General features: G+C 48.9%; 1 protein-coding gene across 6 annotated transcripts in view; it reads right to left on the reverse strand.

Moving 5' to 3' along the window:
• The window catches only part of TSPAN9 (tetraspanin 9), a 206,202-nt gene that overhangs the window by 138,083 nt on the left and 40,127 nt on the right, over positions 1-27,992 (reverse strand). The window contains exon 3 of one of the 6 annotated variants that reach the window (XM_053555262.1): positions 24,562-24,735. The exons of the other annotated variants lie outside the window; for them this stretch is intronic. The gene's annotated coding sequence lies outside the window, so the exon portion shown is untranslated. The remainder of the gene's footprint in view (positions 1-24,561; positions 24,736-27,992) is intronic. 6 annotated transcript variants of the gene reach the window in all.

Raw genomic sequence — 27,992 nt, forward strand, 5'->3', positions numbered from 1 at the left:
GTGCCAGTCATGCCTTCCCCCAGCCATCTGGACACAAAAGTGAGGAGCTAGCAGGACAGGATGCTGCTGGCCAAGAGGACTGCTGGGAAGCTCTGGGCACCTGGTCCCTGCCTTCCTGCCCAGGCTGTGTGCACTACGGAGATGCAGGGTAATACACACGTTTCTCTTTTCCTGGAACTCAGTTTCCCCATGTATAGCTAGGAATCTCCTGCTGCAAACTCAGCAAGATAAGCACTGAGATGGGTATTCCTCTGTTCCCAGGCTTACAGAAGGAGAAAATCACAGCAAATCCAAGCTAAGCACCTTCTAGGGACAGCAGGACCTCCGCCCTGGAGGAGCTCTCAGTCAAGCTGGTGCATCAAAACAAGCTCACATGAAAAGGTCATTTCCCAAACAAGAGCACTGCCAAGTCAACGATACAGAGCAAGGGCTCCATGGACTGGCAAAGTCAGGAAAGACACGACAGGAGAGAGCCTTGGGCTGGCGCTGGAAGGTGGGCATAAGCTCAGAACTCCGGAGGTGAACCCCAAGGCAAGCGCAGGTACTGCGTACGGGGTAGGTTGCCACCATCCCCACCAGAGGACCCACAGTGTAAGTAGTGTACAAATGTGCCACGCACCAAAGGACACCCAGGGCTGCCGCATTCATGGTGTGCTCATAAGGGTGCAAGGAGCCTCAGGGACGCGCTTCATGCTTCAAATCAAGGAAGAGCATTTTCTAGGAGGTGCCCTGGAGCGGCAGATGCAAAGAAACAAAGCAAGACAACAGACTTGAAGTTAAATTAAACGCTAAGAAACATCATTTGACAATCAGATTATTTTTGGAACATAAAGGTTTATGGAAATAGGGAAACGGGAAAAATATTATAAGCTATTGGTTCAAAGTTCAAGTTCTTGGGATCTTAATTCTGCCCAGACGCAAACCTGGCATGGATTACACACTAATGAGACCTCAGCTTTCACTTCAGGTGGGGACAGCCCAGGGAGACAAGAGGATCATGGGCAATGCTCTCTAAGAACTTCCTCACGTGAGATTCCTCGAGCTGCCGAAACAAACTGCTACAAGCTGGGTGGCTTAGCCAGTAGGATCTAATTCCTCACAGTTCTGTGGACCCAAAGTCCAAAATCAAGGTGTCCGCAGCATCCTGCTCTCCCTACAGGCTGTAGGGGGGAGGACCAGACCTTGCCTATTCCTGCTCCTGGTGGTTGATGGAAATCCCTGGTGGACTCATCGCTCCAGTCTCTTCAATCTCTCCCTCCATCATCACAGGGTGCTCTCTCTGTGTGTTTCTGGGTCCAAATTTCCCTCTTCTCCAGGGGTCCTCAAACTGCGGCCCGCAGGCATGAGGCGGTGTGATTATATTTGTTCCCATTTTGTTTTTATTACTTCAAAATAAGATATGTGCAGTGTGCATAGGAATTTGTTCATAGTTTTTTTGTTTGTTTTGTTTTGTTTTAGAGACAGAGTCTCACTTTGTCACCCTTGGTAGAGTGCCATGGTGTCATAGCTCACCTTGGGCTTAGGAGATTCTCTTGCCTCAGCCTCCTGAGTAGCTGGGACCACAGGCGCCCGCCACAATGCCCAGCTATTTTTTTTGTTGTTGCTGTTGTTGCAGTTTGGCTGGGGCCAGGTTTGAACCCACCACTCTCGGTATATGGGGCTGGCACCCTACTCCCTGAGCCACAGGTGCTGCCCAGTTTTGTTTTGTTTTTTTTAAACTATAGTCCGGCCCTCCAATGGTCTGAGAGACAGTGAACTGGCCCCCTGTTTAAAAAGTTTGAGGACGTCTGCTCTTCTCATAAGAATAGCAGTCATCAGATTAAGGCTCACCTGATCCAACCTTAGCCCATCTTAATTTGATCATATCTGCAAAGATCTGGAAGAAATTGAGGCTAATAACACAAAGATCTATTTTCAAATAAGATCACATTTACAGGCTCCAAGCAGACATGAACTTTAGGAATAAACCCAGTAAATACACTTACTGTCAAAAGACGCCCATGGAGTCCAAGATGCCCCTGCTGTGGGGAAGAGACATTACACCAGGCACCGAGAGTCCCGAGTCCTCGCTCCAAACCCACTTCTGACTGGCAAGGCCACCTCAAGCCAGATCCCCAACCCTCTCAGTGACTCTGACTTCCATGAGGGGATGATTGGACTTGATTTCCCAGGCTCCTCTCACCTCCAAAACTACTTAATTAAAAACAAATAAAAGTCAGTACAAACTCATGATCTTTAAGATACAAACACAAAAGAAACAGAAGTAAATATAGATGTGTGCATACACATGAGTTGGCACACGTATCCTTCCTAACTCGGTTCTCAGAGAGGACTCAGAAGCAACAAGCACACCCAGCACCCAGATCCTGGTTTCTAAACTCCATTCTCCAGCACACCCAGCACCCAGATCCTGGTTTATAAACTCCATTCTCCAGCACACCCAGAACCCAGATCCTGATGTCTAAACTCCATTCTCCAGCACACCCAGCACCCAGATCCTGGTTTATAAACTCCATTCTCCAGCACACCCAGCACCCAGATCCTGGTTTATAAACTCCATTCTCCAGCACACCCAGCACCCAGATCCTGGTTTCTAAACTCCATTCTCCAGCACACCCAGAACCCAGATCCTGATGTCTAAACTCCATTCTCCAGCACACCCAGAACCCAGATCCTGGTTTATAAACTCCATTCTCCAGCACACCCAGCACCCACATCCTGATGTCTAAACTCCATTCTCCAGCACACCCAGCACCCAGATCCTGGTTTCTAAACTCCATTCTCCAGCACACCCAGAACCCAGATCCTGGTTTATAAACTCCATTCTCCAGCACACCCAGAACCCAGATCCTGATGTCTAAACTCCATTCTCCAGCACACCCAGCACCCAGATCTTGGTTTCTAAACTCCATTCTCCAGCACACCCAGCACCTAGATCCTTGTTTCTAAACTCCATTCTCCAGCACACCCAGCACCCACATCCTGATGTCTAAATTCCATTCTCTAGGACACCCAGCACCCAGATCCTGGTTTCTAAACTCCATTCTCCAGCAAAAAGAATCGGGCTCCTTAGAGAGGTGACTGATTCCAGGGCTGGGATCGGAAAAATCTAACATCTTCTGGAGCATCTTGTGGTGCCAGAATGTAAGAAAAAGAGTTTAAAAAAAAATGACCTTTCACCAATATGAAAGGTCTTCTAAGAGCTCCCAAGGGCCAAACCTGAAACAATCTGAGCAATAAAAATAACTAAGTTATTATAATAACTATAACCTATAGAATACCATAAATAGCATTTATTATACATCATATAACCTGTACATTGTATTTATAGATATGCATGAGTCTGTAATGACAGAAATAAAATGACTGAATAAATAAATAAGTGTGAGGAAGGGACAGCTCTTCCTTCCTGGAGAATTCCAATTAATAAATTAGGAAAATAGGAAAATTACATTAGGCAAATAGTGCAATAATAATAGTTGCAGGCAAGAACCACTGATGGAAGCTCGAATTAATGGGTGAAATTTTGAGGAAAAACAAATTACCTTCCTGCAGGCCATTTATTAATTACAAAGAAAAACACAGTAACTTTATAGTGGAAGCGCCTGGCCAACACTACCTGCTCCAAACAATCAAGGGCAACATCACCAGTAAAAAGACACATTAACATGAAGTACCCCTTGGTACAATGAACTAGGAAGGACATGCCACCACTTCTGTGGCAGTCCCACCAACAAGGCATAACCTTGATCTCATCATGAGAAAACACTGGACAAAGCCAAAGTGAGGGACAGTCTACAAGGCGATTGACCAGTACTCCTCCATTCCGTCATGGTCACGAAAGGTAAGGAAAGGGTAAGGAACTGTCACAGGATGGAGGCGCCCCAAGCAGAGGTGGTGACTAAATGCAAGGTAGGATCCCAGAATAGAAAAAGGCATTAGTGGAGAAAATGAAATCCCAACAAAAGTCTATAGTTCAGCTAGTAACATTCCACTAACGTTAATTTCTTGGTTTTGACAGTTTGACTATGGTTTAGTAAGATGATATAAACAAAAAATAGCAAGAAAAAGAGAGTGGGGGGGAGAGAGAGAGCTCATGCATGTGTAGACCACAAACGCACATGAGGTCAGACCTCTGAGGGCACAGACTCGTCTAGAAAAGGTGCTACAACCTTATTGTAGGTCACTACAGTCACCTTCGCTTTCCAGAAAAAGGGTTCAAAATTGCTTTGAAGAGTGGACTACATGCTGGCATCAGCGCACAGCTTCCCAAGGGGAGCACTTCGAAGGTGACCATAGCGATATTCTGCAATGAGGTGAGTAGCACTTTTTATAGGATGAGTTTGTGAACTTAATCACCCAACCTCGTACATGTATGAATGTGCCACCAGGGCACATAAGAGCAGGGATGATGTGGGAATACCAGTGCGTGTGCAAGAGAGCACGGTGGGGTGGCGGCAGGGAGGGGGGTAGGGAAAACAGCCTTGTGCTGTTGCAGGCGGCACGCTGAGCCTCCGATCCGATTTTCACAAAAGGATTACTAGATTACATTCTTTACTACAGGCAGCTGTCCCTGTCAAATAAATAATCATCGCCTTACATTTATATATCACCTTTCAGCCCCCAGACCTTCTCCTACATCTAGAACCAGCCTGGGAATGCTTTCAGCCCTTTTCAGGGAAGGGAGTGGGAGAGAGGCAGGGGAGGGGCCCAGCCCACATGGAGGGGCCAACCTGAACCCTTTTCGGTTTCCAAGAAAGAGAGGCTGGGCCCCCAGCCAGAGAAAAAGGGGAAACAGTTGCCAAGAGGAGAGCCCAGTGGTGCAGGTGGGTAAGAAGGCTGTGGGAGAAAATAAAGGCTAGGACAAGAGAGAGCGAGCGAGGGGCTTCCCAGGAGGGCATCTGGGCCCAGCAGCAGTGGGACAGGGTGCTTACCTGTTCTCAGACCCCAGAGCGTGATGCTGGGCACGCTCCTTAACCTCTCTGTACCATCATCTCCTCATCTCTAACATGCACCTGCCAGATGGGGAGCCTACGCCATGGAAAGCACTCAGCATACTACCTGACACCAAACCCTGGTGGCCAAGACAGTGGGCTCTGGAGCTCAGTGGAAAATACGGGGACAAGGAGAAGCCTGAGATTCACAGGTAGCTATCACAAGTCCACTGCTGAGAACATAAGATGGCTTAGGTGGCTGCCCCAGGGAAGAGGGGACTCATTCTGATGTGGGGCTGTTCTTGACAAGGGTAAGGCAAGAACAGCCCACCCACAGAGTAGAGCTGGGTCAGGCTGGGGGAGGAAGGGCAGTGCTGAGGACAGGTGGCGTCAACTCAGAGAAAAGCCTGGTCTACAATGGCCTTGCGTGTCCTAAGCAACTCAGACACAATGCCAGAGGCCACCCAGGCCCTGCCTCTGGGGCACTTACAATCTAGTTAGAGAGACAAGGGCACACTAAAGAGCCAGGTCAAAACGTGAGAGCTGTCACCACCCATAACACAAGTCGAGGACAAACAAGGGGACACCACAGGCACTGGAGGAAGGAAGACCAGGCATCACACGACAGAGGGCACACAGGGTGATGGAGCCACCCAAGGCTTTCTCAAAGAAGCAGGGGTCCTGCTCACCTCAGAAAGATGTGTGGGCCTTGAAGGGACAGAAGCCGGGCAGGAGGAAGGAGGGCTGGCAGGTACCAGGGTCCTGCAACAGAAGCAGGCAGGCCATCCACCACCATTCTGGGGACCCGAGCGGAATGGGCTGGAGAAGCCTCTGGAGCCACACAGAGAAGGGCCGAGACTGTGAGTCAGAGAGCTGGGGGAGCAGGGGAAAGAAAAGGTTTTGCCCATAAGGAGCGAATCTTAAGTGGACAGGTTAAGAGTTTTCTTAGAAGGCCAAGTGCAATGGCTCACACCTAAATCCTAGCACTCTAGGAGGCTAAAGAAGGTGGATTGTTTGGACAACAGAGAGAGCGAGGGGCTTCCCCGAAGCAAGAGAGAGACCCCATCTCTATCAAGAATAGAAAAATTATCTCGGAATTGTGGTGGGCACCTGTAGTCCTAGCTTCTTGGGAGGCTGAGATAAGAGGATCGCTTGAGCCCAAGAGTGTGAGGTTTCTGTGACCTATGGCAACGGCACTCAACCCAGGGTGGCAGAGTGAGACTCTGTATCAAACAAAAAAAAAAAAAAAGTTTTCTGGGGCGGCGCCTGTGGCTCAGTGAGTAGGGCGCCGGCCCCATATGCCGAGGGTGGCGGGTTCAAACCTAGCCCCGGCCAAACTGCAACAAAAAAATAGCCAGGCGTTGTGGCGGGCGCCTGTAGTCCCAGCTACTCGGGAGGCTGAGGCAAGAGAATCCCGGAAGCCCAAGAGTTAGAGGTTGCTGTGAGCCGTGTGACGCCACGGCACTCTACCCGAGGGCAGTACAGTGAGACTCTGTCTCTACAAAAAAAAAAAAAAAGTTTTCTTAGACTTTCTGATGACATGGGAAAGAGACTACAGAAGTTTTGATCACTTTGGGCAATACAAAACCCAAGCCTTAGGCCGGGTACAGTGGCTCACTGGGAGGCCAAGGCAGTGGATAGCTTGAACTCACACGGGTTTGAGATCAGCCTGAGCAAATAGTAAGATAACGTCTCTACTAAAAATAGAAATAGAAAAACTGAGGCAAGAGGATTGCTTGAGCCCAAGAGTTTGAGATTGCTGTGAGCTGGGACACCGCAGCACTCTACTGAGGGCAACATAATGAGACTCTGTCTCAAAAAAAAAAAAGAACAAAACCCAAGCCTTCCCTTTGGCAAGGACCCCAAACCCCTTTGGTTCCCCATCAACTAACTGAATCTCACACACAGGGTCCCAAACCCCCCAGTGGCCTCCCCTGTGAACCGCAAGGCTGATGGCCATTCTCCACTAAGCCCCAGCACATCCCTATGGCCTTCACCAATGACCTGCAACCTCCTGAGCTCCTTACCCAATACACATCCAAATCTCCTTCTAATCTGCCAACTAGGGCCCCAAATTTCTCTTCAGCTTCCCACCGTACACCTCCCAACTTACACTCATCCCCACTGCTGAGCCCACTCTACCCTGGGTCTTCTCCATAAACACAATATTTCCTCCTGTCCTCACCCATGTAACCTCAAAGCGTCCCTGAGCCCACCATAAAACCTTCCCGCGGGGCCTCCCAGACTAAACCCCAAACATCCTCCCGCTACAAACACACCACTAAATGCCCCTTTAACTTCTCACATCAAGTTACAAACCCACCTCATTCAAATTCCACCAAGAAATCCTGATGGGGCCTGGCCCTTCACCATCAGACCCCAAACTTCTCAACATCCCGTACTAACTCTAAAAATCCTAAGAACATCTCGAAGTTTCCCTGTAGAGACTTCCCTGTGGGCTTGGAATGCCGAGGGCAGTGCTTCTCAACCGCCCTGTGGCGGATACCAGGCTTTTCACTTCCCACCCTTCCTGCGCCATACGTGACCCTGCTATGCGGGGCTGCAGCACGTCTCCCACCCACACTGGCCTGCCCCCTCTTCGAGGAGACAAGTCCTTCCACTGTGACTAAAAATCTCTGACAGTTTCCTTGGTTCCAACCACCAAATTCCAAGATTCTCCTGGAGCTACCCCTAGGGGACCTAGAACATCACAGCCACATCAACAGCCAGGAGCTTTTCTAAGTGCTTATTTTCCCTTTCTGGACTCACCTCCTCACAGATCCACCAGGTCCGTAGACCACACATGGGGTGGCACTAGCCTCCATGACAGGCTGTCCCACTGGGTGCCCTGAGATACCCCTCAGATACCCCACTTCAGCCCCAAAAGACAGGCCTCCCCAGGCATCTGGACAATCAAAGTGCTGAGGCCAGGCAGAGCTAACTCTGCAGGAGAAAGGGTCTGCTGTGTGCTTCTAGGTGAGGGAGTGTGGGCATAGTGACCTGAGCCCAATGGGTCAGTTGCAGGGGCTGGGGTGTCACCAGCTGAGAGAGAGAGAGAGAAAAGCCATCCAAGGGCTACAGGGAGTGAGGGTACCCTTGAGGCTGCACACTGCACCACGGAGGTGAGGAAGGGCAAGTGGAGAGAATCCCTCACCCTGGGGAACAAACCTTCCCCTGCACAGTAAGGGCAGGCTGGCCCCTGATGGGGTGAGGGGAGGAGGGAAGAGTAAAGTACAAACAGAAAAGAGGGAAATATAATTAAAACTGGCTCCTTCCTACTGAGCCACCTGCTAAAAACCACAGCTCACCCAAGACTTGGATGAAAGGATCATGAACAATATTGCTGGAGATTTCTCTCCACAGCCTCAGCTGGATGAAGGGAGGGGACAAGCTGAGCCTCCCCTCCCAAGACATCCCCAAAAAGAAAAAGAGCCCCAAAGCTGAAATCTGAGAGATGCCAAGGGGCCACAGAAGGCAACTTATAGCCAGGAAACCAAGCACTTGGGCCAGATGTGGGCCCTGGGGAGGTTGGGCTGGGGCCTAAGCTCAGCATTCATGGGCTCCTGACTCCGGCATCCACACCTGTAGCCCCAGCTCTGTGCTGGGAGCAGGGTGCGGCTTCCCACTTACCCACAAGGGAACAGAGCAGGGGCCAACAGCAGGTCCAGCACTCACCCTGTCCGAAGGCAGCTGAGTCTAGGGTCAGCTGCCAGAGGAGGGCATGGAAAGCAAGTGAAGCAGAGGAAAGGAGCAGTGGGGGAGAAGAGACAGAGAGAAAACAGGAGAGGGGACAGCACAGAGATGAGGCCGGCAGGGGACAGCAGACGCAGGACTGGGCACTGGGGCCTATTCCCATCTGACCGATGCACCCCTGGACCAGCCCCTTCCTCTTAACACGTGTGACGCCAGGAGGTATGGAGGGACACCCAGCTCACTCTTCCTCTGGCGTGGCCCACGCCTCATGGCCTCCCAAGCATTAATGAGCAATCTCATCCCTACTAGGCAAACCGGGCACCTGGGCACTGTCCCCTACCATCCATGATGACAGGTGCAGTCCTAGGCCCCTGACAAGGAAGCAGAGGCCCAGAGAAAGAAAGGGCCCAACTTGATCCCATAGCCAGCGAGAGGAGAGCCAAGCCCCACACCGACTCCCAGCTCAGGGCACTCCCTGCTCCCACACCAGCTTCCTCAGAGTGCAGAGCAGCAGCAGCCCCCAACTAAGGAAGCAAAGCTTCCTCTCTCCTGAGCACCAAGGGGCCCACGGTAGGATGACGGAGGAAGTCGAGCCCCTGAAGAACTGCATGCAGAAATCCGGGTGACAAGAAGTGGAATTATTTCCTCTGGAAAAAAAATGTTAATAAAAAACGCTCCCTCCCTGGCCCCCAGGGGTATCTGGCTGTAAGCTGATGTAATGCGGAGAGGAGAGGCCAAGAGGAAAGGGCCCTCCCCCACCCCCAGCAGGCTACTGCCAGAAGCACAACAGGGAGACCACAGCTGGAGCAGGGGGAGGGCGACCAGCCAAGCAGGATGCTGCAGCCAGAATGGGTCCTCCCCATCTATCAAAAGCAGAAGCCTTTGAACTGGCAACTCAGGGGCAATGCTCCCTTGGGGTCCAAATCTGGGCCTAGCATAAATATGGACAGGCACAGCAGAGCATGTGCCTACGGGCACTGCGTTTACTGGCACGGTACCTACTTGCCAAACCCACTGGCTGTGAAGGCCAAGGCAGGGGTTGGGGGCAGGATGAGGGAGGCTGGGTGCTGGGATGGGCAGGGAGTCAACACAGTGACTTGGGCTCTGGCGACAGACACTTGGATTTTCCTGGGTTGGCCAAGAGAAGATAGCCAAAGGGCCCATGCCACCCAACTACTGGAGTTCTGAGGATGCTGACAGTTCCACTCAGGCCATGCATCTCTAGCCCAGACAGGGTGGGAATGTGGATGGGGGGACCAGGACGTCAGCCGAGATGACCCATCTTGTACAGGAAAGAGACAAGGAGAAACCCAGGAGCCATCCTCCCTACTGCCTCCAAGTCTGGAAGGTTCTGTACCATGGAGGGGGCCAACTGGAAAGGGGCCCCCAACAAACGTTCCCTTGCCTTGGCGGTGCTTGTGGCTCAAAGGAGTAGGCCGCCAGCCCCATATGCCGGAGGTGGCAGGTTCAAACCCAGCCCTGGCCAAAAACTGCAAAAAAAAAAAAGTTCACTTGCCTCAGCTGATCTCAGAGCAGCAATGGTGGCTAGAAAGGTCAACTGGAATTCAGTTCTCACCACAAGAACACACTGCCCCTCCAGGCCCAAAGCCTTCACGGCACAATGGCCAGTAAAAGAAGGTTTGGGACTGCCCGCCAGTGCCACGGTACATAGTGGGGGCCATTTGTCTCGCCCCACCCACCACACTCCTGCATCTGGCTCAGGGAACACCTGGTTGGAGGCAGCAGCGGTGACCACCTCCTCACTCTGGCTCACTTGCTCCTCCAATTGCTATTTGCTTACTGGCTGGACTCCCCGGCTTCCCACAGCACCTGCACACACTTTGTTCTTACAGAGGTGTTGGGCTGTGACCACAGAGTAACAACAGATGCTCTGACAGTCACCCTGACCTTGGACATCCAGATAAGTGCTTCTCTCCCTCCTGCCAACCCCCCCCACACACACACACAGACCTGCCTCACTACAAAAAGGAAGAGAAAACAAAAATGCCCCTAGACTTAGACTCTAAAGACCAGGTTTAGCATCCTGGCTTTGCAACGCTGGACACATTCTTTACTTCTCTGGGCCTCAATTTTCTTGACTGCAAAAGGAGGATACACCAGTACCTGACCCAAGGGCTGTCAGGAAGACCAGTGGGGCCACACAGATGAAGAAGAATGAGAGCTGTCCAGTGCCGCGGAATGGCTGAAGAGCGCCCAGGGGAGTGGCACGTGCCTTAGCACCGGGACCGTGGCGCTAGCCTGCCTAGGATGGAGTCCCTGCTCAGCTGTTCCCAGCTGTGAGCAGTGAGGACAAGGCGCTGCCCCTGAAAGGGCTGTGTGAAGAGGAAGTGAGCACTCCTAATCCTACCACCATACCTGTTAGTACCTGCACAGGCCACCGAGCTGGGAACCCCCTGGAAGCAACTGTACTTTCCTCGGTGACACTGGGGCTTGGCTTCTGGTCCCTTTAAGGCACTGAAAACCCAGCCAGGAACATGTGATAAAGATCTTCGCAACCATGGGAGCCCTGCTGAAAGAGTCCAGGTCACACTAAGGTATCCTAAGAGGGTATCTCCCAGACCTGGGATTGTCTGAGCGGAGACCGCAGCTTCTCAAGAATGTGGTGGGAGACTCAGACACCAGGTACATCCAAAACAGCTACCTTGGCTTCGTGCCAGTCCCCTTCACACCCATCCTGGAATCAGTGAGACATGGAATTTGAGGCCCCGTGCCATCTAAGTGACCCAGCAGAGCACTGGGAATCGATAGGTTTCCTGCTGCCATCTTGTGGCCAAATACAGAAGAGCAAGCAATAAGCCAGAAGGCCACCTGCATAGAGACCAGAGACCTTGTTCACCCCTACAAGCCTGGAGCAGGACTGAGCAACCAGCTGGGTAAGCAGAATCTATCGAAAAGTAGAGGGTGTGGCTGAGCACCTGTAGCACAGTGGTTATGGCACCAGCCACATACACTGAGTCTGGCAGGTTTGAACCCAGCCTGGGCCAGCTAAACGACAATGACAACTGCAACAAAAAAAAATAGCCGGGTGTTGTGGCGGGTGTCTGTAGTCCCAGCTATGAGGCTAGAAAATTGCTTAAGCCCAAGAGTTTGAGGTTACTGTGAGCTGTGATGCCACAGCACTCTACCCAGGGTGACATAGTGAGACTCTGTCTCAAAAAATATAATTAAATTAAATTAAATTAAAAAAAAAAGTAGGGGGTGTGTTAAGGATAAAAAGGTGCAAAAAAGAATCCCACAAAAAACAAAGCCCGCCAGGAATTGATAAGGAAGAACATAGTCCACACATCCACGCAACATTAAAAAATGGTACCCTGACTCTGGGGCAAGGCACTGCAAAGGTGCTAAGAAGGAACAGGCAAACCAGATGCCAGCCCGGACCTCAGGAACCTTCCTGGGCGACCTCCCCTCTCCTCCTCTCATTCCCCTTCCCCCAAGTGCCCCACAGCTATCCAGCCTCTGGGTGTGCCATGCTTCTCCCCACATGTTCCTCTTCTTCCCTCCACTCCTGGACGATCTGTCTGTGCAGACACCACTGTCTCCTCCATGCTGTATGCCATCACCCTCTCTCGAGGGTGCTTCGACCCCAGACAGTGACTCCCCCAGCAGAGCTAGCCCCTGCTCTCAGCTCCCTGTCGCACACATGAGCTGAGCTGAGCAGCTGGCTCCACAGGCCTGCCCAGACTGGATCTCAGAGCCCTGGATGTGTGCTGCCCCAGCCATCTGCTGCACCACTGTCCCTAGACCTCTCTCTGTCCCTCCTGCCCATGTGTCTGTTGACTTGCCTGTGGTGACCTAGGTGATTTTCCAGCCTGAAGCAGCAACTCCGAGCAGAGGCAAGCAGGCTTTTACATATATTAGGCTGGATAGACAATCAAGAGACCTGGGCTCCAGCCCTCACTGGCCCCTAACTGGCTATGTGACATGCCTGGCAAGTTTCTTACTTGTAATCTTGAAATTTCGCCATTTTTACAATGAAAGATCACCCGATCACCTCTTGGGTTCCTTGCAGGTCAATATAGCTATGACACTAATTCATACTAGGGTGTCGCTGACCTTTAACAGCTAGCTTGTATAGCTGTTCCCACAATACTCATCCTGAGTGAGAAGACATCAACCCATGACCCATTTACTCATATAATAAAAACACTGAACACCCATACGGTAGGGTAAGATCGCTATTTTCTGGACTTGCTTAGCTCTGCTCTAGACACAGCCCACAGGGGAAAGGCCAATGAGGAAGGCCAATGGTCAAGGGTCAATGCTGAGCTGACACAGGAGGGAAAGCACTAGTCTGGAGCCTGATACCCACGGGTCAGGACAGCAACCGTGACACACTTGGGGCTGGAGTTGACTTTGTTCATAATTAAAGGACAAGTTTTACCTGTGATTTCCCATGGAAAGGGCTCTGGGATTAGGGGAGAGGTGTGCAAACAGGGACCCTCACATTTTACTGTTACCTTTCTGTCATTTTATTTTATTTATTTATTTTTTTTTTTTTTTTGAGACAGAGTCTCAAGCTTTCACCTTGGATAGAGTGCCGTGGTGTCACAGCTCACAGCAACCTCAAACTCTTGGGCTTAAGGGATTCTCTTGCCTCAGCCTCCCAAGTAGCTGGGACTACAGGCGCCCACCACAACACCCAGGTATTTTTGTTGTTGTTGTTGTTGAAGTTGTCATTGTTGTTTTAGCTGCCTCAGGCCAGGTTCGAACTTGCCAGCCTTGGTGTCTGTGGCCAGCACCCTACCCATTGAGCTACAGTGCCACCCTATTTTATTTTTTTGTAGCAAGCAGATTTTCATTTAATAATTGAGTCTTATGTTAAAGTAAACTGAACAATTTCCGCAGATAGACCGACGGCAGATGACATGAGTGAGCACTCACAGGATAGTGTGCGTGAGGCAGGACAGGTCTCCTAAGACGGGGCCTAGATGGGGAGGGGTGGGGTCTCTTGTAGGAAGGCAGGTGGTGGAGTGGTTTCTCAAGCACGAGGACAAACTCTCTGCTCCCCAAAATACTTCATCCATCTGCTCATTCATGCCTGAAATTCCTTAACTGAGGGACAGACTTTGATTCCACAGTCAGAAATAGGTCTGAAACCGTAAACCCACCCAAGAGATGTAAAATGGAGCCTTCAATTCATACTCAGAAGGAACAAAGTTGTGGTCCCACGCAAGTGAGGGTCTTACAAGATCTCCCAGAATGATACTGCAGATGACGCAGGAAAGTTCAGGCTAGGGACAGGAGGACCTGGTGGAGTCATAACTGCCCCGGAAGTGATGAGGGGGAGTTTTGTGGCAGTCTGCAGAGCAGCACCTGTCCTCACCTTGACCCACAGGCAAAGAGAGAGCACATCCTCTGAGGGTCAGGGGACGAGGCTGAGAGCAATGGGAACACTCAGAATGAAAGAATCCAAACCCAAAGAGCTTTGTGGTCTCGGGGAGGGATGGGCCACTCAGAAGAGACAATAAGAAAAAGTTCTATATCTGGAACCAAGGAACTGGGAGTCTCCTGGGCTGGTCCCAAACTAGCGGGAGGCCTACCCTGGGATCCAGACTTTTAAACAGGATCTAGACAAATGGGGCCACATGGTGAGAAGTGTGAACAGAGCCGGGGAAGACACTTAGAACTGGGCCAAGAGAAAGCGGGAGGTAAAGACTGAAAGGGAACACTCTACGTCCTTGGGCATCCGAGAATGCAAATCAAAACCACAAGGAGATACCACTTCACGCCTAGGATGACCATAATTTTTTTTTAATGGAAAACAACGAGTGTTGGCAAGGATGTGGAGAAATTGGAACCCTCATACGTTGCCAGTGGGAATATGAAATGGTACGGTCGCTGTGGGGAACAGTTTGGCTGTTTCTCAACATGTTAAACACAGAATTACCATATGATCCAATTCCACTCCCAGGTATATACCCAGAAGAATTGAAAACAGGTGTCCAAACAAAAACTCGTCCATGAATGTTCATAGCAGCTCTATTCACAATAGTCTAAAAGTGGACACAACCCAAACTCCATCAACAGATGAGTGGATAAACAAAATGTTGTATATACATATAATAGAATATTAGTCTGCCTTAAAAAAAATGCACAGATACCTGCTACGACATGGATGAACCCTGAAGACACGCTAAGTGACAGGAGCCAGATGCAAAAGGCCAAATAGTGTATGATTCTATTTATGTGGACTATCCAGACAGGCAACTCCATAGACCGGAGAAGAGTGGCTGCCAGTGGTGAGGGGCACAGGGTGTTACATAGGGGATGGGGTTTCCTTTGGGGATAATGAAGTCATGGAACACTTGTGATATTTTACAACATGATAAATGTACTTAATGCCACCAAATCATACACTATAAAATAGACAACAAGGATACATTTTATATGCATTTTATCACAATAAAAAAATTATTTTAAAAAATGGAGCGGACTTTGGGAGGAACGTGATACTCAGTGTCAAATATTTGAAAGCACGTCCAGTAGTGGTCAGAAGATGAGACTTGTTCTGTGAGTTCCCAGAGTGTGGGATCTTCCAGAAGTCAAACTCCAACATCACAATCTTGCACCCACCACACACCTGCTACGTCTCAGGCACGGTGCCAAAGTTCTATCAGCAGTAGAGCATTTTCTCATGTAATACCCACACCAGCCCTAAGAGCTAGATGCCACTACTCTCCCCACTTTCAGGTGAAGAGCCTGAGGCTCAGAGAAGGTAGGTAACTGGCCCACAGCTGACAACCGGAGGAGCCGAGATTCAAACTTGAACACCTGCACACTTAGCCACCACACCACACACAACCATCAGCACAGAGCACAGGCCCCAGCATCAGGAGGTCCAAGCTCAATCAAGCCCCACTGTCACTTGTTTGCATGTGACCTCAGCCACGAAGAGCCTCTGTGTCCTCTGTGGGAAATGTAACACCACCATCAACCCAGAAGGCCTGCTGGGACAATGAAATGAGAACAACACGGTCAGGTCCTGAAACAGAGAGAGACTCCAGAAACATTCGGCTCCATTTTTTTTTTTTTCCCAAAAGTGGGGAAAATTAGAAAGAATCTAGACTATCTCAGCAGGTGAAGAGCACAACATCAGAGGAGGTGAGGAGGTGAGGAAAGCCAGTCAGCAAGAAGAATGTCAGATGGGCACTGGCCCAGACGACTTTGAAGGTTCTGACCCTGAAACTGGAAGTGGCTGTGCTAGAGAGAAGGCGGCAGCAATCCAAAGGCATAGGGATCCTCAAGGAATCAGAGTTATCACGAAAAGAAAAAAAAGTGTAAAGAAACAAAAAACTGGGAACAGCAAAAATAAAGTTTGCCAATAAAAATGGAAGGAACTTATGTTTTTAGAGCATCCCCAAGTGTGCCAGACACTCTGCTGAGTATTTTATATAGATTATCTCAGTGAATCCTCACATCCCTGTGGTGTACAGTACTGTTATTATCCCCGTCCCACTGAGAAGGAAGCTGAAGCTTGCTCGAGGTCACACAGCTAGGAAGTGCCCACTTGGCCACCATGCTCCCAGGACAGCCCCAAGCAGCCCTGTCACCTGGATTCAGTCCCCTGACTTTAGCGTCAGGCTCCATCTGCCTAGTTCCCGCCTCAGCCGTAAGTCACACCTGGAGATGTCTTTCCTGAGCAGAATTCCAGCCCCCGGCAGCAGAAGCCTTCTCCTCACCTAGCCAGGGCCAGCAAGCTGAAGCTAGAAACTGGTGTGAGAGGAGCTAGTAAATACCGGGGAAAATTTTGTAACCTAGAGAAAAAAATAGGGGGACTTCTGTCTTCACCATCTCAACCAGCTTTAGGGAGAAACCACAGGGTCCTTCGAGTGGCTGCCAAACGCTCACCCAGGTCCTGTGGTGCACTGTCCTCATGACAGGGCCAGCCACAGGCACACAGCTGACAGTGCCCCAGAGCAGCCCAGGGAAGCAGAAGCAGAGGAAAGTGACCCACTGGCCACCCCAGCGGCACTATCCTGAAGGAGCCAAAGAGCTGGTACCACTGCCCAGAGACAACCAAGCCATGCTCCCTCTTCCGCCCCCCTGCAAGGAAATCAAGACAGTGGAAGAGGCAAATTCTGAAAGGATATTGAGATCTTAATCTTTTCTTAAGCTAATATTTAAAGCAGTGGTTCTCAACCTTCCTAATTGTCACGTTGTGACAAATGGAACAAAAGGGTCACAACCCACAGGTTGAGAACCGCTGGTTTAAAGGCTCATGAGGTGTCAGACACTGCGCTGAACCCGGCACACAGATTATCTCCGTGACTTTTCATAACGGCCCTACAAGGTAGTTACGACCAACATCACCATTTCACAAGTGGACAAACTGAGCATGGAAGAGTTAAGTGAGTCAGGCAAGGACAAGTCAGCATGTGGTGGAATCAGGATGCGAACCCCGGAACCCACAACCTCTGACCTCACAGCCACACTCTTAACCAAGAGCCTTTACCACTTCCTGAAACAGACTCTCGGGACCTAGTATAAGGAATTATTAAGCATAGTTCCCAGCCTCAGAGCAATTCCAGCTAGATAAAGAAAATGGGATATATGGACCCAATGCACAGAAAAGCTACCTGTGAAAATACAGGTGACATTACTCAAGATGTGCACCCATCACGGCAATTACATGAAGTCCTGTGAGTGCATGTACATGTGACGTTCACTGACAGCCACTGGTCCAACTGGGAAGGAGGGGGTGGGAATTCCAATTTTAAAATATCATGGTGCACAAGAGCCAAAAAGTGGCAACAACCCAATGCCCATCAAAAGATGAATGCGCAAACAAAATCTGGTACAGGCTCCATGCCTGTAGCTCAGCAGCTGCAGCTAGGGTGCCAGCCACAGACACAGGGGTGGGAGGGTTTGACCCCAGCCTGGGCCAGCTAAAACAACAATGGCAACTGCAACCAAAACATAGCCAGGCATTGTGGCAGGTAACTGTAGTCCCAGCTACTTAGGAGGCAGAGGCAAGAGAATCGGTTAAGCCCAAGAGTTTGAGGTTGCTATGAGCTGCAACGCCACAGCACTCTACCAAGGGTGACATAATGAGACTCTGTCTCACCAAAAAAAAAGTGGAATAGACATAAAATGGAATATTACTCAACCATAAAAAAGGAAGGAGATTCTGGCTCAGCGCCTGTAGCTCAAGCGGCTAAGGCACCAGCCACATACACCAAAGCTGGCAGGTTCAAATCCAGCCTGGGCCCGCCAAACAACAATGACAACTACAACCAAAAAATAGCCGGGCATTATGGGGAGTGCCTGTAGTCCCAGCTACTTGGGAGGCTGAGGCAAGAGAATCACTTAAGCCCAGGAGTTGGAGGTTGCTGTGAGCTATGATGCCATGGCACTCTACCCAGGGTGACAGCTTGAGGCTCTGTCTCAAAAAAAATAAAAATAAATTTTAAAAAGAAGGAAGGAGGTTCTGACATGTCTCAACACATATAAAGTCATATGCTAAGTGAAATAAGCTAGACACAAAAAGACAAATATGAGTCACCTGGAATAATAAAATTCATTAAGACAAAGTTAAATAGTGGTTCTTAGGTCTGGACAGGGAAGAATGGGAAGTTATTGTTTAATAAGTACAGAGTTTTTATTTGGGATGATGAAAAAGTTATGGAAATGGATAGTGGTGATGGCTGTCAGGTAATGTGAATGTACTTAATATCACTTTAAAATGGTAGTTTTTATGTTATGTATATTTTACAATAAAAGGTTTCCTTAAAAAAAAATGATGGTAGGGCGGCGCCTATGGCTCAGTGAGTAGGGTGCCGGCCCCATATGCCGAGGGTGGCGGGTTCAAACCCAGCCCTGGCCAAACTGCAACAAAAAAATAGCCAGGCGTTGTGGCGGGCGCCTGTAGTCCCAGCTGCTCGGGAGGCTGAGGCAAGAGAATCGGGTAAGCCCAAGAGTTAGAGGTTGCTGTGAGCCGTGTGACGCCACGACACTCTACCCGAGGGCGGTGCAGTGAGACTGTCTCTACAAAAAAAAAAAAAAAAAAAAGATGGTAGTGTGGGGAGGCACCTGTGGCTCAGTCGGTAAGGCGCCGGCCCCATATACCGAGGGTGGCGGGTTCAAACCCGGCCCCGGCTGAACTGCAACCAAAAAATAGCTGGGCGTTGTGGCAGGCGCCTGTAGTCCCAGCTACTCGGGAGGCTGAGGCAAGAGAATCACTTAAGCCCAGGAGTTGGAGGTTGCTGTGAGCTGTGTGATGCCATGGCACGCTACCGAGGGCCATAAAGTGAGACTCTGTCTCTACAAAAAAAAAAAAAAAAAAATGATGGTGGTGATAGTGACAACCTGCTGAACACTAAAATGTTTAGTCTTTGCTTTAACCAGTGAAGAACAGAGAGAGCAGTGACCCAGGCAGCCTGCTGCGGGAGGCAGGGAGCTGATCACAGAGCCAGAGAGACGTTTCTTGGGAGAACGTGTTTACTCAGCCATTTGTGTTTAAGGCTCCTTTGAAGATAATCTGAAATCGGCCTTCTATGTTTTGAAAGTTCACTTTCCACTAAGTTTGAATATCTGAGAAAGTAGGTGGCATCAGCCCTTCTATGTCTGCAGGTCCAAAAGGAGGGAGGCTTGAAGGTGGGGGAAAGAAAGTGGTCAGGGCCCTGGATCCATGCTCTAGTGGACCACTGGCCACAGGCCTGCTCAGTCTGCAAGTTGAGAACTGAGACCAGAGAGAGGGAGACTTCTCCTACAAAAAAGCAATATTTTAGTATCAGTAGTACAGTCACGCGCCATATGACATTTCAGTCACCGACAGACCCAACAAACTACATTGTGCCATAAGATTATAATGGAGCCGAAAAATTCCTATCACACTGTAGCCATTGAAACCTGTTGTTAACATCATTGCAGCAAAATGCGTTACTCATGAATTTGTGGTGGGGCTGGTATAAACAAACTCACTGCACTGCCAGTCTTATAAAAGTCTGCCACAAGCCGGTGCACCACTGCACCTGTAGTCCCAGATAATCAAGAGACTGTGGCAGGAGAGTCGCTTGAGCAAGAGTTCAAGTCCAACTTAGGCAACATAGTGAGACCTTGTGTCTAAAAAACAAAGTCAGCCAGGTGTAGAGGCTCATGTCTGTAATCCTAGCACTCTGGGAGACCAAGGTAGAGGATTCCTTGAGCTCAGGAGTTCAAAACCAGCCTAAGCAAGGGCAAGACCCCACCTCTACTAAAAATAAAAAAAAATTAGCTGGGCATTACAGTGGATGCCTACAGTCTCAGCTATTTGGGAGGCTGAGGCAGGAGGATCACAACCCAGGAGTTTGAGGTTGCCATGAGCTAGGCTGATGCCACAGCACTTTAACCTAGACAACAGAGTAAGACTCTGTCTCAAATAAATAAATGTCTATTATAAGCTATTGTTCCTTTAAAAAAATGTCTAGCACAATTATTGACAGTATATCTGATGATGGTAACAAATGACCATGGGACTGGTTTATATATTTACTATTCTATAGGAGATGACAGCTCCATGTGTGTTAGTCCCCTAAAGACCTTCCAAAGAGACAAGATGTGGAGGCAGACGACAGTGAGGCTGATGATCCTGACCCTGTGTGGGCCGAGACCGTGTATGTGTGTCTTAGCTTTTAACAAAGAAGCTTAACGGGGCGGCGCCTCTGGCTCAGTCAGTAAGGCGCCGGCCCCATATACCGAGGGTGGCGGGTTCAAACCCGGCCCCGGCTGAACTGCAACCGGTTGCTGTGAGCTGTGTGATGCCATGGCACTCTACCGAGGGCCATAAAGTGAGACTCTGTCTCTACAAAAAAAAAAAAACAAAGAAGTTTAACAAGTAAAAACAAACAGAAAAATTAAATGTGAAAATAACAAAGAAGCTTATAGGAAGCTTATATAAAGAAAGAAAATATTTTTGTACAACTGTGCAATGTGTTTGTGTTTAAGGTCACTGTTATTACATGAGTCGAAAGTTTCAAAAAAAAAAAAAAAAATTTTTTTTCTTCCAAGACAGAGTCTTACCATGTCACCCTTGGTAGAGTACCATGGCGTCACAGCTCACAGCAACTTCAAATTCTCGGGCCCAAGCTGCGATTCTCTTGCCCCAGCCTCCCAAGCAGCTGGGAACACAGGCACCCACCACAATGCCACCTATTTCTTCTTTTTGTTATAGTTGTCATTGTTGCCTGGCAGGCCCTGGCCGGGTTTGAACCCACCAGCTCTGGTGTATGTGGCTGGCGCCCTAGCCGCTTCAGCCACAGGCGCCAAGCCAAAAGTTTAAAAATTGTTAAAGTTTATGCATTTAAAACTAAGTTATTGTTAATTTATTATTAAAGAGAAGTATTTCTCATAAATTTAGTGTAGCCTGTAACTGTACGGTGTTTATGAAGTCTACAGGAGTACACAGTAACAGCCCAGCCCTTCACATTCACTCGCCACTCACTGACTCAATAGTACACCTGTATACAGGCCACTTACCTCTGACCTATACAGGTGTACTATTTTTCATCTTTTATATGGTAATGTTACTGCACCGTTTCTATGTTTACCTGTGTTTATACATAAATACTTAACACTGGGAACACAACTATAAGAACGAAACTTTAACTAACAAATGCATATAGTGTAACCTAATTCTTTGTACCCTCAATGAACCTGAAACAATAAAATAAATAATAACCAAAATATATTTCCTACTAGATAAAAACAAAAAATACTGAACTCTGTATTGTAACTGCCTACAGTATAGGTGTACAGATGTGTAGCCCAGGAGCAACAGGCTGCACCACACAGTCTAGGTGTGTAGGAGGCTGTACAGTAAGGTTGTATAAGGACACTATGATGTTTGCACAGCAAGGGAATCACCCATCAACTCATTTCTCAGAACGTAGCCCCACTGCTAAGCAACATATGACTGCATATTTATTGATCCTTTGTTAAGTATTTTATAAGCACTAGCTCATTTAATCCTTACACCGTCCCTATGAAGTTTTAACATTATACTCATCTTACAGAGGAGGAAAGTGAGGTTCCAAGAAGTGTTCACAATCACCATGCTGGTCAGCCAGGATCATCTGCATCTCTGATCCAAAAGTGTGTGTGCATGTGTGTGTTTTGTTTGTGACAAGAGTTTTACTCTGTTGCCCTCAGTAAAATGCCGTGGCATAACAGCTCACAGCAACCTCAAACTCTTGGGTTCAAGTAATCCTCTTGCCTCAGCTTCCTGGGTAGCTGGGACTACAGGTGCCTGCCACAACACTTGGATAGTGTTTCTATTTTTAGTAGAGAAGGGGTCTCTCTCTTGCTCAGGCTGGTCTCAAACTCCTGAGCTCAAGCAATCCACCCAGCACAGCCTCCCAAAGTGGTGGAATTACAGGCCACCATGCCTGGCACGTGTGTGTGTTTTAAGAGACAGCACACTCTTGTCACCCAAGCTGGAGTGCAGTGGTGCAATTATAACTCTCTGCAGAGGTTCAAGCAATCCTCCAGCCTCAGTCTCCCAAGTAGCTGGAACTACAGGCATGCACCACCATACCCAGCTAAATTTTTCTACTTTTAGTAGAGACAGGGTATCAATCTTGCTCAGTGGTCTCAAACTCCTGAGCCCAAGCAATCCTCCTATCTTAGCCTACCTTACAGACATGAGGTATCGCAGCTGGCCCAAAAACTATTTTCTTAACCACTATAGGATGCCATTTTCTTTGGACACTTTAATTTAATAAACTCAATAGGTGTCTCTATTATTGGGAGTGAATACCCCTATAAAGGCCAGTATTTATCCAAACAACAGGTACTGAGCCCTTAAATGCCAAGTGACGTGCTAAGTCCTGATCAATAATCTACAAAACACAAACAAGAGGCTGTCCCTTGAGTTATGATCACAAGTGTTTTGTGGGCTCACTGAGGGTCAGTTTCCAACTTAATGTCAACCACGAAATTTCACTAACAAATAGCAAGCTTCCCTCTCCCCTGTTCCTCTGTGGTGAAATCAGGCCGCTCTGTTTATATCCAACAGGGCCCGGCAAGGAGGTATTATATTAAATTAAGCTTTCCAAGGCCATTTAAGGCAGGAGCAGAAAATTCTCCTATCTGACAAAGACCATCTGAACAACAGAGAAAAAAATCAATCAGGATAGCAGGAGTGGAAAGGACTTAAATTAGGGTTTTCTTTAGAACGAGAAATACAAAATGTCTCCCTTGTCACAACACTCAGGAAATACAGCCAGTAAAAATCATACATCTTTAAAAACATTCTTCAGTTGTAAATTTACATCCAATTAAGGGGGGAAAACTGGAGGGTGAAGAATGCAGTAGAGAAGGAAAGGAAGTGAGAGTTCAAAGGCAGAGAAGCCACCTGAACGCTGGTAAGCCCCTGCCCTGGATAGTGCTGGAACCCTCACTTGGCTCCACAAGGTGCATCAGCCTTGTAGCAGAACACCCCAGATCCTCTCAGACACCCAAAGCATTTCTAATTTTTTTTGTTATTGCTGACTAAAGAAAATACATAACGTAAAAAAGAAAAGAAAAATCACTAATAAGCACTAATTACCATTAGCATTTTTGCTATATTTCCTCTAGTACTTCTTCACTTTTTCTAAAAAAAAATTACAAGTCAGGCTGGGCACAGTGGCTCACACCTGTAGATCGCCTGAGCTCAGGAGTTCAAGACCAGCCTGAGCAAAAGCGAGATCCCCTTCTACTAAAAACAGAAAAACTAGCTGGGCATTGTGGCAGGCGCCTATAGTCACAGCTACTGGGGAGGCTGAAGGAAGAGGATCGCCTGAGCCCAAGAGTTTGAGGTTGCTGTGAGCTATGATAATGCCACAGCACTCTATCCAGGGTGACAGAGTAAGACTTTGTCTCCAAAAAAAAAATTTAGAATTCATATAATATACAATTTTATATCTCTTACAGTATTTGCTTAACATTTTTTCATAAGCATTAGTCTGAGTCATATATAAAATTTGGACATTATTTTTAAGTCAGTCATCATGTAATCATATTTTAAAATGTCTTTAATGTTTTTATTTATTTATTTTTTAACGCCTACATACAACACGTGGTATTCCCAGGCAGTCTCCCATCTGAGCACTAACTAAGCTTACCTTCTGAGATCACACAAAACCAGGTACATTCAGGGTGGCATGAGTGTAGACCAAATGTATCAAAAGTTATGGAACTAATTCTCTGTTGTTGGATCTTTAGTGTGCTTCCAATTTTTAGCTTTTATAAATAACGCTCCAATAAGATTAATAGATATGATTACTTCCTTCGTATAAATTGTAAGGAACAGAATTATGAAGGAATATTTCTAAAGTTCTTGATAGAAATTGCCAAAAACCTGTAATAAAAATTCTATCTGGGTGTGGTGGCGGCACCTGTAGTCCCAGCCACTAGGGAGGCTGAGGCAGGAGGATCGCTTGAGCCCAAGAGATTGAGGCTGCAGTGAGCTATAATCATGCCACTACACACCAGCCTGGGTAATAGAATGAGACCCTGTCTCTAAAAAATAGAAAATAAATAATAAAAACGACAATTCTAAGCAACGTTGTCTTTTTGCGATTCTAGTTATGCAGATATAAACTAGCACTGTATCTCAGTATTTTCCACATGAACCTGTTTAGATCATGCTGACTGCTTAAACCCCTCTCGTGGGGAGGAAGCCTCCCACTTCTGTTTTTAAGTGTCTTCTGCTAGCTGCTCACATACCAGCTGAAGACATGACCCCAAATCACTCTGGTGGCCCCACTGCTAGCACCAACCGTACTGCTGGGGGAAGCTGGTGACATGCTGGCTTCCCCCACCTTGCTGTGCACTCCCAGAAGGCAGGGACCAAGCCCTGCTCCCCTCTGCCTCTCCACACAGCTTCTTTCAAACCCCTCATCTCCCATCAACAGTTCTCAAACTGTTTTTTGAATTCTTCCAAAGGCCCACATACCTCTCTAGGAGGTCACACATCCCAGGATTGGAACGGAAAAGGGTCTGAGACCTAGGGCAGCTCTTGAGAGCCCCTTACACTTCAGCTTCGTCTGCCAAGAGGGGGTGATGGCACCGGTCAGTAGAAGGAGTGAGCTGCATAACGCATGTAAGTACTTAGGACCATAACTGGAACCTAGAAGACACTCAATAAAAGATAACATTTGTGAAAAACAAATCATAATACCCAGTAACAAACCCACCAAAAAATTGTTTAATCCTCTACACGCCAGAGGAGATTAACAAATCATGCAGCTGTCTCTCCCATCTGAAGCTCGCCCAGGCCCTGGATGCCTGGGGACAGACTCAGAACCTCCAGGGACTGTGCCAAACCCGCCAAGCCTCAGGCCAAGGGCAAGGGAGGTCTGGCAAAGCTGGACTTGGGATGGCGGGTGGGCAGCTGGTCAGTGTGGAGCCACAGAACGTCTAGATTAGCCGTGCACAGAGCAGGGGTAAGGACAAGCTACAGAGAAGCCAGAAACAGTCTGAAATCAACCCAACCAGGACAGGGCTTTGGGGCATCAAGAGCAAGAAGGGGACTGATTCAAGGTGCCACTGGCTCCTCCCAGCCAGGAGCCTGGGAGCAGGTTGACAGGCTCAGGTACCGCTCCCTAGCTGACCCTGGACAAATCTGCTATTGTTCATGGACGATGCTGGAGTTGAGTCACTGTGGCATTGTCCAGCCACTCTATCAGGAGGAAGCAGCTGGACAGACCGACACCAAGAGCAGGAAACCTCAACCTCCACCAGGGCTCCCCTTGAGGCCCCTCCTTGTTTGGGAGGCCCAGCATCCTGCCTGCCCGTCCCCCAGGGATGCCTGACCAACCCCAACACATCCAACAGTCTGAACAGACATCCCTGTTTCCTGCCTCCATTTGCCTGGAGCAAAATGCAAGCTCTTTGTGTGGCTTCTTGGCAACTCTCCTAGGAGTGGGGATGTGGGGTCACCTGGATTCAACCTGCCAGTAAAAGGAAACCAAGGTCAGAAGACAGCCAGTAGACAAAAAACAATTACATTTAATTAATTCAGAAAGGACATACTGCAGAGCAAGGAGATAGTTTTCCCTGGATTAAAACATGAGTAAGCAGGTGCCGCATCACTGAAACAGCACATTCCAACAGAGATGGAGACGCAAACCTCTCAGGAAAGAGGGATTCTTGCCACCTTCCTTATCTATAGACTTGAACTGTATCTCCCAGGCTCAGACAGATGATCCAAAAATCCCTACTGGGATTTAGAAATAACTCAGAAGAGCAAGAGGGTGTTTTATGGCTCAAAGTCAGACAGACCCAACTGTAATCCTGCCTCTCACATTTAGTAGCTGTGTGACCAAAAAGACCATCAGTTTCATCACAGCCTTGATCAAGGTTTGCAAACTCAAGTGCCTGCAGGAGCCAGGTGGAAAACATGAGCCCATGAAGCCAGCTGGGTATAAGGCACATCCCCATTGTGCCAAGACAGAGGGGCCAGGAAGCACAGGCCTGGCAGGGAGTGGGGGCTGAGACTCAGATCCAGCCAACAGATGGCATCAGGCAGTGCAGCCTCCATGTAACTAGCCCTTCCAACTTAAAAAAGCCAAAATCCCTAATTTGGAGACATCTGTCCAATGTTTAAATGTTGGCTCTAATGAACAATAGCATCAGTGCAGCCCAAACAAAATACCTCTGAGACCTGGATGGACCCAAGGGCCACTGCACTTGCTCATCTCTAAACCTCAGGTTCCTCATCTGTAAAATGAGAGCACATCACACCACCGGACACACCAAAAACACTTGATAAATGGTGACTGTTAACTAAACAGAGTTGGAAAGGACTTTAGGAAGATCTGCCCCAACTTTCTCACTTTACAAAACAGGAATCCTCAGAGAGGTCCTGGGGCTGGTTCGTGGGCTGCAAAGGAGCCGTCGGCACAAGTAGGGCTGAGTCCCACCTAAGTTCCACAGACCTGAGCAGCCTCTCCTGGTTACAGACATTGTTCATCACCTACCACTGTGCAAGAGTCCCTCATGAGCGCTGGTCGCCCCACCGTGATGGGCAGCTCCCCCAAAGGAGATGTTGTGTGCCCATTTTTGCTCTCCCACGAAGAGCTCAGCCCCATAGCAGGCAGGGGACAGGGAATCAGTCAACATGAGCCAACTATCACTGGCAGTTCTCCCCACCCGCCCCACCCCTGCACTCAGGTTCACCTTGTGTAAGCTCAGTTCCCTGCCCTAGCTCAAAGTGGACTGGTGGAAAGTGGAGACTGAGCATGAAAGGAAGGGGTGACATCAATAGGGAAAGAAACGGAGGAAGGGCAGGGAAGGCCTGAGCAAAGGTGGGCAGGGCAGAGGACACGAAGTGCACCTGGGGCCAGAGCGCAGACAGGTGCAGCTGGAGGAGAGAGGGACTGCGCTGAGCAGGAAGGCTATGGCCACCAGCAGGGTGAGAGTCCCCAGGCTGAAGGGGGCCTGGGTTTCCACCAGGAGAGGGTAACAATTAGTCAGCATGTGGGGTAGGTCCTTCCAGATTTAACCAGCCACCTTCCAAAGAACGGAGCCATGTCCCCGGAGGTGAGTGAGTACCTCAAGGTTGTGCCCTGTTTGAACTTGTTCTTACTGGAAAGCCTTTTACCCTTGAGGGCTCAGGGAGCTATGGCCTTGGAATTCCTCCTGCTCATTCCAAAGCATATATTAAAGTTTTCCAATTAACACTACTGAAAAGTAAACCTCCACTTCAAAGAGGCAGCCTGGGAAAGGGAGAAGGAAGGAGCTGGGAGACGTATTTCCTAACAAGTCATCTGAGTTCTAGAACAATTCAGCTGAAAGAGCCTCAGGGATCATGTGGTACAAACCCCTCCTATTACCCTGAGACCCAGAAAGGGAGAGTGATGTGCCCAAGGACCCAGGCGCCCTGCACTCACCCCACTCCTCAGTCGCCAAGTTCCACCTCATTTTCTACCTGGAGACACCCCAGGAGCCACAGTCAGCACAGTCTGCCAAGCCACCCCCTACACCTCCTAGCAAAAGCCCAAGGTCACCACACCTTTTCGCCCAAGTTTCTCTCACCTGCTAATGACTCACCCTTCTCCCCAAATCTCAGGAGCTAAGCTGAGAGAAGGGAGGAGAGAAAGGCATGGCCCAAGTACCCCACCGGGAAGGAATGGCAGGGCTGAGGGTGGGGAGAGGAGACAGAGACTGTCCTGCAGGAAAAAGTGCACAAACATCATTTGGAGGATGGCGCATTTGCCAAGAACGCTGCTGCAGGCAGAGGAGGGACCTGGGAGTTCCTGCAGGCCTCAAGGGGCTCAGAACCAGGATTTCCCACCTGGAGAGGGCACAGACTTCGGAATCCCCCGGACTTGAGTTTAAATCCCTCAGCTGGCATTTCCAAATGGTATGATCTTAGAGAGCCAA

The sequence above is a fragment of the Nycticebus coucang genome, chromosome 12 (genome assembly GCF_027406575.1).
Source record: "Nycticebus coucang isolate mNycCou1 chromosome 12, mNycCou1.pri, whole genome shotgun sequence".
Lineage (NCBI taxonomy): Eukaryota > Metazoa > Chordata > Mammalia > Primates > Lorisidae > Nycticebus > Nycticebus coucang.